Genomic DNA, 9,831 nt, shown 5'->3' with positions numbered 1-9,831 from the left:
TTGGTGTGGGCCTGTTTTGGTTCGTCTTGTTTGGGACTCTTTGCACTTCTTGAGTTGTATATCTGTTTCCTTCACCAGGTTTGGGAAGTTTTCAGTCATTATTTCTTCAGCTAGGTTCTTGATTCCTTGATCCTTCTCTTCTCCTTCTGGTACTCCTATGAAGCAAATGTTGTTATGCTTGATGTTGTCTCAAAAGTCCCTTAAACTTTCTTTTTTTAATTTTTTATTCTTTTTTCTTTTTGTTGTTCCAATTAGGTGTCTTCTACTACCTTGTCTTCTAAATTTCTGATTCAATCCTCTGCTTCATCTAGTCAGTTGTTGATTCCTTCTAGTATCTTTTTCATTTAGTTATTGTATTCTTTATTTCTGCCTGGTCTTTGTGTGGCCTCTTCTTTATATACTTAGTTACCTATGTGGATGTCTATTCAGCTGGTCTTCAGGTGATTCTTGAGGTTGATTTTTATATAATTTATTTATAATTTTGTTGTGATCCTCGTATGCAGTTGGCATAGTGTTTACTTTATCTGCCATCTTGGACCCTATTTCTGACACCTTGATCTTGAACTTCCAACCTCCAGAACTGTGAAAAAATGCATTTTTATTATTTAAGCCTTACAGTGTGTGGTATTTTGTTATGGCAGCTGTAGTAAACTAATGCAATATTACCTATAGTTACATTTATCTAGATTGATTTAATCTCTACTAAACTATATAAATGGATGTACTAAAATTAAGCATCTCTATTGTACAGATAAAGAAAAAATACAGAAAAGTTAAGTAAACTCCATAGCAAACATGGCTAGTAAATGACTTATCTAGTAACTGAGTTCAGATAGTTGGTTCCAGAACCCTTGAGGTTACCATTTGATAATGGCTTCTCTCTGGATCTAGCAATCTAGTTATCTGTGTAAGTTTCTATTAGTCTAACATCCACTCATTTATCCATCCTTCATCAATTTACGTATTCATCTAACTTTTTAATCTGAGTGTTCAAAACATTTCTGGATTATTTTTTACAGTTTTTGTGTATTGGAACTCCATGTTATATATAATAGGTAAGATCCGATAATGCATCTTTCAGAAAGAACTATGCCATAAATTCTTGTTAAAAATAAATTGATATGTTTTATCCTTACATGGTACTTTCAGGTGATATGTAATTATGGCACACTCAGAAAATCATATTTTTGAAACATATGAATTGAAAAACTCTACAAACAGGCATGCAACAAGGAATAGCAATTGTGTTCCCAGTGAAAAAGGGCTGTGGAATCCTTAAAGACAGAGTTACTCTGATAAATGTTTATATAATCATTCCCAGTTACCATCTCTGGGCATTTACCCACTGATGGGTTATGAAAATTCTTTTTGAGCTCTTTTGGACCAGTGCTGTACATATTATGACTGGCATCCCCTGCAGTTGTATCACTCTGAATTAAAACTTGACAAAAAAATAATTATTTAGACAAGTTTGTACTTGTTCAATAACTATCCATTGATTCCTTTAAACAGATAGCATCTTTTGATCATTTTTAATGTGTCTTTTGAAATAACCATTCTAAGTTTCAATCTGTGTGGATTTCCAATATTCAATTAGAATATTAAAATATCATTAGATTATAAAATAGATAATGCAAAGTGAATATTGTGTAAGGTCTTCTAAACCTTGTGATTATTCTGAGTATTTTAGACATGATTAAATTTGAGTAAAACATTAGGAAATTTCGATTTACATGTGTAAATTGACTGTTTAGCGCTAAAATAGTTAATATGTATTAAAATACATGGAGTCTGCATTTTACACACATGCACACAATATGTAAATTAATTATAATTGACCTATTTACACTTAAATGAACCACAAAAAATATATTGAAATATCTGTATTATTTTCTGCTATTTCTATTATTAAGAACCAAATGGTCATATTTTTTTCTGATAGATCCTTTAGAAAAAAATAAAAGGAATTTTCTTGCTTGGCTAATAAGATGTGCATTGACATCAGTATATGCAGGCCTGAGAAATTTTTAGGATGCTCAAGAAAAAATGTAGAAAAAAGCAATGGTGTCAATAGGCAGATATGTCTTTTATTTAAGTCTTTATTTCTATCTATGATTTATATATTAACTGGAGCTTTAAATACTTGGAAAGTATTTGAAGTTCTTTAAACTAAAACAGAAATGAGAGGAATCAAATTAAGTCAGAGGGAATATATTTTCAAATGTGGTCATATACAAAGTCCATCCATTTTACAGAGGCGATAATTTAGGTAGATACTCAAACTATAATCTGACCAATTGAGTCCTGCAAAATTGTTGTGTACCCTACAATGTCAGAAAGAAGGTACAAATTTTCAGTTTTACAAAATCAGACAAAGTGAAAATCTGGAAAGCTTGATATCAGTAGAAATAAAAAAAAAAAAAAAAAAACAACAAACAAACAAAAACAAAACGCCCAATTAGGTGACTGCAATGAGAAAAAATACATTCAAGATCTTTTATTATTAAGGCAACACAATAACAATTTGAAATACCAGTGTGATCCTATTGTGAGCTCAGGAGATGTTGGACCTCTGGGCACAAGTTTACTCTCTAACCCCATTTTCTCTAGCCCTTGCCAGTTGTATCACTCTGAATTAAAACTTGACAAAAAAATAATTATTTAGACAAGTTTGTACTTGTTCAATAACTATCCATTGATTCCTTTAAACAGATAGCATCTTTTGATCATTTTTAATGTGTCTTTTGAAATAACCATTCTAAGTTTCAATCTGTGTGGATTTCCAATATTCAATTAGAATATTAAAATATCATTAGATTATAAAATAGATAATGCAAAGTGAATATTGTGTAAGGTCTTCTAAACCTTGTGATTATTCTGAGTATTTTAGACATGATTAAATTTGAGTAAAACATTAGGAAATTTCGATTTACATGTGTAAATTGACTGTTTAGCGCTAAAATAGTTAATATGTATTAAAATACATGGAGGCTGCATTTTACACACATGCACACAATATGTAAATTAATTATAATTGACCTATTTACACTTAAATGAACCACAAAAAATATATTGAAATATCTGTATTATTTTCTGCTATTTCTATTATTAAGAACCAAATGGTCATATTTTTTTCTGATAGATCCTTTAGAAAAAAATAAAAGGAATTTTCTTGCTTGGCTAATAAGATGTGCATTGACATCATCAGTATATGCAGGCCTGAGAAATTTTTAGGATGCTCAAGAAAAAATGTAGAAAAAAGCAATGGTGTCAATAGGCAGATATGTCTTTTATTTAAGTCTTTATTTCTATCTATGATTTATATATTAACTGGAGCTTTAAATACTTGGAAAGTATTTGAAGTTCTTTAAACTAAAACAGAAATGAGAGGAATCAAATTAAGTCAGAGGGAATATATTTTCAAATGTGGTCATATACAAAGTCCATCCATTTTACAGAGGCGATAATTTAGGTAGATACTCAAACTATAATCTGACCAATTGAGTCCTGCAAAATTGTTGTGTACCCTACAATGTCAGAAAGAAGGTACAAATTTTCAGTTTTACAAAATCAGACAAAGTGAAAATCTGGAAAGCTTGATATCAGTAGAAATAAAAAAAAACAACAACAACAAACAAACAAAAACAAAACGCCCAATTAGGTGACTGCAATGAGAAAAAATACATTCAAGATCTTTTATTATTAAGGCAACACAATAACAATTTGAAATACCAGTGTGATCCTATTGTGAGCTCAGGAGATGTTGGACCTCTGGGCACAAGTTTACTCTCTAACCCCATTTTCTCTAGCCCTTGCCAGCTGTGTCATTCTAATATGCTTATATTAAAAATAATAATACAATGTCACTAGCTAATGCCCTTGTATGCATAATGTAAGACTTCAGCCCACTGAAAAAAATCCTTTTCTCAAGCTCGGAGTTTTGGGTTACACATAGTTATTAACATGTTCATATTATTTGTACACACCTCTTCACGTTTGTTGTTTTCTGCTACTGGAGGAATGTCTTAAAGGTCGTACTTCCCGACTGCATCTGCTGCTGCTGCCCTTTCCTGGTGTTCTCTTCCCTGCAGATCTCATATGTCCTTGTAGTGTTGAATGTCAATGTCATCCCTGAGTCATAGTTTTTCACTGTTACAGACCACTACCTATTTCCTACTTCTCATAATTCAAGAGTAACACTTTTGTCTTCTCTTCACATCTTACTCTCCACCACGTAAGAGGTTAAATGAATAATGTTTACCTTTTTTAAAAAATTTTAACATCATTTAGATGTATAGAAAGTTACAAGAATTGTACAAAAATTCTCATATACTCTTCACCCTGTTTCGTTCCCCCACCACTCCTTTCTCTCTCCCTCCCTCTGTTTGTTCCTCCCTCCCTTCCTCTCCCTCTCCTTTGCTTTTGAGAGTAAGTTACTGATATTATGCCCCTTCCTCTGTATATACGTCACTGAATATAGCACACTTGGCAACGTTAGGAAATTTACATTTATACAGCATCATTATCTAATTTGAAGGCATTATTGAGGTTCTGGCAATTGTCCTAATGTCATTTATATCAAAATAATATCCTGGATCATGTATTGCATTCAGTTGTCATGTCTCTTGAGTCTCTTTTGTTTTAGGACATTAACTTTTTTTTTTTTTAAAGAGATCAGGTCAGTAATTTTGAATAAAATGCATCTCCCATTGGATTGTGTGATGGTGTCCAGATTCAGGTTATGGATGTTTTGTCAGGAATGCAACAGAAGTGATGTTGTGCTATTCTCAGTGCCTTATGTCAGTTAACATATAGTGTTGATGTGTTTCATGCTGATTATATTAATTTGATCACTTTATCAAATTGCTCCTATCAGGTTTTTCCACTAACTTGTGAGTAATTATATTGAGATAATATAAACATTTTGTGATACCTCAAAATGTCACTCACTGCTTTTAGTATCCAGTTATGAGTCTTGCCTGAATTAATGTTGATAGTTGACAAATGGAGATTGTTTTCTGTGTGTGTGTATCTCTTTATTACTTTCATAGTTATTGCTTGACCCTCCTGTGTAAGAAAGGGCTTTTTATGTAAGTATAGATATATAAATTATTAAAAATGATATAATAGTAGGTTAATTCATATAAGAAATTATAATCCTTTACTATCATTATTTGATGCTGAATTGCACCATATTTGGCCATGGGAGCTCTTTCAAGTTGGCTTCTGTGTCTTTTTCATGTGTCTCATTTTTTAATACTTCCTTATATTCAGAAACAACATGATTATCCGGACTCATCTTGTGCTTTTCTTGCCATAGCCCAAATCAGCCATTTCTCCAAAAGACCTAGTACCTATCAGTGGAGAGACAGTATTTAGAAAACATGACCTGGTCTAGGTCTGTGATTATTATCTGATGCTCATTGCTTCTATTTTCCCTCAGAGGACAGAACCAGAAACTAAGACCTTATGAACTTCTTTGTGAATCCAAATTATAAAGTGCATTTTCTTCACCACTCTTCCTTTTCAACCAATTTTTTTTGTTGGATGCCTTTTACTTCTTTATTTTCATTATATAAAAAAGAAAAATAAAAAGAAAATCCCTGTTTTTCTTTAAGACTCTTTTTATAAGTTTTCATTTCGATATTTCTTTCTTGACATTTTGTCTTCATCCCTGATGCAAATAAAGTAAAACAGAGCCTGGAAATCCAGGTATGTTTTTGAAAGCTTAGAACATGAAGAAATTACACATTTTCATAATGAGTGATGGAGGATGAATTTTAACTCAGGTGTTGTGACTCATAGTTGAACATTTTCTCATTATGCTTAAAGAAAAGTATTTCAAAACTCAGTCACTACCATAGGTTGACTAACAAAACGAGGTTAGAGTCCTAAACCCCAGTACCTGTGACTGTGCCTTATTTAGAAATAGGGTCTTTGCAAATGATCGAGTTTAATATATGTTCATTAGGGTGAGCCTCATCCAGTATGACTGTGTCCTTAAAAAGAGGGGAAATTTGGACATAGGCACACACACACACACACACACACACACACACACACACACACCTCCACATAAAGATGAAAGCAGTGGTCAGGATGATGCATGCACAGGCCAAGGACACCAAAAAGTACATGCAAACTACCAGAAACTAGGACAGCAACAGATTTTCCATCACAGCACTCAGTAGAAACTAACCCTGCTGACCCCTTGATTTTGGATTTCTAGCCTCTAGAACTGTGAGACAATAAGTTTCTATTGTTTAAGCCACACAATTTTTGATATTTTGTTATGGCAGCCCAACAAACTAATAGAACCACAAAGGTAGGGTGTTATCAGATTTCCTCATTGTGCTAGATATCTATATAGATCAAAAATAGTATTATTTTTTTTTCACTTTCTACTTAGCTCATTTGAGAGAGTAGAAAACAAAATGGTATAATTCATTGTGTACTTAATGGCCCAGGCATTTAAAATATTAACCATTACTACATAATAAAAGCTAAGTATATCATGAACTAAATAAGAGATTAAAATAGTAGATCATTATAAAAAATAGTATTGTATTTGGGTAAAAATAAACAATTTCTATTAAAGAAGTTTTAAATGACATAATATAAATGCTTGTCTAACTAATGCAAAAAACTTGGCAAGCAGAGAGTTTAGAGAGAAGTTCATACCTCGATTATTTTGAAGGTGTTTCTAAATTTATTTTAGAATTAAATTTGGTTTAATTAAACAAAATAACTCTCTTGGCTCTCTGGGCATACAGGTGGGGATCAATGAAAGTTGTTTATCTTTTGGTTTTGTGCATAAAATTTTCATGGTGATATTGCTTCCAGATTTTAAAGAGGAATGCTAAAAGTGGAAACTGCTGTACTGTATAAAAGGGGAATAAAAATGTTCTTTAATTTTATAGGGAATTTCTTTCCATTATTTTATTTTTTCCCAGTTTAATAAAATATAAGCTTTGGCTTCCAGAATTTGAATCAAAGCTTTTATGTTGAAAATAAGGAATTTTTCTTTAAATTCACTTACACAGCTAACCTTTGTAAATTTATTGAGATCTCAGAAATCCTAAAGTACCAATAAATTTTCTGAAAAATTACCAAGGGATGGATTCTGAAAAGGTGTGATATATTTTTTCACTAAAATTTCTCTCAGCATCATTCTTAATCATTTCACCTTGGGTTTACAAAAATTAATATTTTTGTAACAAAATTAACCTAAATTTATTAAGCCATTTTATGGCATTTTTAGGAGAGTAACATAGTAGTGTGTAAAATTCTTCTATGAAATGTAAAGTGATTTACAAATATGATCTGTGTAATTATTTTGGCTTAACTGAATACCCTCAAGAATGCTCTTCAATGTCACCTATGAAAAAGTGTGAGTTGGTACTGTCTGGTATTCTCAATGATTTGAAGAGTATCAAATACACCATTTCCTTTTAGACCTCATACTTCCATGTCTTCTTTTCCCTTATTCAAAACTAAACTCTTCTTTTTCTTAGTTACTTGCCAAATATCTATCATTCCATTGTTATGCAGCTCAAATTTAACTCCTTTTTGAAGCTTCCTGGCTACTGCCTCTTCCACCTCCCCAGGCAGAGCTAAGTAGTCTATTTCCTGAGGGCTTATTATATCCTGCCTGTACCTTACTTGAAATGTTCACATAACCATCTGCAAACACATATTTCTCCGTTGATAAATGTGTTATTTTCGGGTAATAAGTGTTATTCTGGTTATCTTTTTATTTATAAGATGTATCACACTGATTCATGATAGTGTGTAGGAGAATGTTTACTGAGTGAATTAACGAAGTCATGTTTTGTTACATATTAGCCAAAGTTCACATGTCAATGTACTTACCTCCCCTATTTTTCAGTTTTATAATTTCTCATATCTAGACCATTTGTATGTCTTGGGTTTCCCAGGACAGTTATGGTTTATGCTTATTATCCTGACATCCTGGCTGGCTTAGGCTTTTCCCAGATTCATCCATTTTTAAATGAATTGCTCATGTTAATGGTTGCTTTAAAGTAAGTTGAATAAGTTGGGTAAGTCTTGAATTTCTATTTCCAGTTTAAGCCATAGTATCATTCATTTTAAGCCATCAACTGATCTAGTAGGGTGTGAAACATATCGTTGTGAATAGTGTTCTCCCCTTACCTGGCTATTGTACATCTCAAAGATGAGCCCCGAAAACTCATTTCTCTCTTCCCCTCTTCTTCTGGATAAAACAACCAACACTTCCCTCTCAAGAACAACATATCCATAAAATGTTGTGTGCCTTAACACAGGAAAATTGGGAGAGCTAAGTTTTCTGGTGTGTGGGGAGAGGGAAGTGTTGGATGCTGTTGCTTCTGCTAGCCACTTGGTTTACCATATGGTTCAGTATGCTGTGGCCTTTCACGGCCAATGGTCGCTTAGTTGAAAAGCCCATGGAAGGGAGTAACTTCTGATCAGGCTTAATGCAGTGGCTTGAGCAATATTCCAGGTCTTGGTTTCTCTAACCTTAACTTGACTTTGTTTCCAGTAAATTAGAACAATTACCCTCAGGCTCTGTTTCTGGTAGCAAGATGGCTGCAGTACCTAAATTTCTAGTTCAGGAGAAAAAAAGAAATATTTCAAGTAAATGTCATACATTTCTGAGATTCATTCTGAATAGACAGACTTTGGATTTTCACTGTTCAATATGCTGTTTGCCACGGGTCATTCGTAGCCTTCCTCTGGAAGAATCTAAGGGAAAATTCCCATGGAAACTTCATAAACTGACCCTAAATAATGTCTAAAGAGAGAATGGATGTATGGTAGCAAATAAAAGTATAACACTGAAACCCTGAAATGTATTAATAGCCTATAATTATTAGTTTTCTTTTTTTTCTTTATTGATAAGGCCAGTTGTGTAGGTCTGTTCCCAAATATCTGCTCCCAAAATCAGTTTTAAGCTTTCTCATTGAGCTGGTTATACATGTCCAATTTTCAGAACAGTTTAATTTAAGATCTAAAACCAGTCTTGTCCTATTCATTATATCGAACAACCAGCTGTCCATAATGCCTTCTGGGGTTCCACAGGCATTATTTTTGGTCAAAAATAACAATGCACTACTGTTGATATTTGGAAAAAGAATAATGTGGTTTTACATGATTGTTGAAAATTTATTTTAAAAATGTTGGCATATTTTGTCATCTATTAAATAAATGTTACATTTTGAAGGATGATAATTTGTTAAAAATTAAATAGGAGGTAATGAGTTAGAAAAGAGAGGAAATAAAAATATTAAATTATTAAGTAATATTTTATTTTACCCAAGAATGCCAGTTAAATGCCTGAAAAAAAATACTGGAAGAAGCTTATTACTTAGTGTGTCTGTGCTTCTGGATAGAGATTTGATTGTGAATGATAACCTCAGGAGGATGAGCTGCTGATTCCTACGTAACTCTGGACCTGGCTTCATTTCAAGTTATGGAAAACAAGAGTGTTCTCAGGGAAACAATGGGAAAATGCTACTAGTTTCCTTCGCATAGTTTCCTTTTTATATGCTTGTTTTTAATCTTTGGAGAAACATTTATAGTCCTGCTGCCTGTAAAAATGATGTTTGAATGTATTCTGCAAAAGTTGCAAAGATGGTAACTCATAAAATATTCCTGAGGTTGGCAAGTTTCACAAGATGAAAGGTTCACACAGCTCTAACAAGGAAGTAAAAAGGAGACAGGTGTAGTAAGACCCAGCACAGCAGTTTAAAGCCCATGCTGGACACTGGACTGCAGTGTGAATTCTTATCAAGGACCCCAGAAGATAGCATCCCTGCCATGGTTATCTTTCAC

The sequence above is a fragment of the Rhinolophus sinicus genome, linkage group LG01, assembly GCF_036562045.2.
Source record: "Rhinolophus sinicus isolate RSC01 linkage group LG01, ASM3656204v1, whole genome shotgun sequence".
NCBI classification, from domain to species: domain Eukaryota; kingdom Metazoa; phylum Chordata; class Mammalia; order Chiroptera; family Rhinolophidae; genus Rhinolophus; species Rhinolophus sinicus.
Note: the sequence above shows the minus strand (reverse complement) of the source record.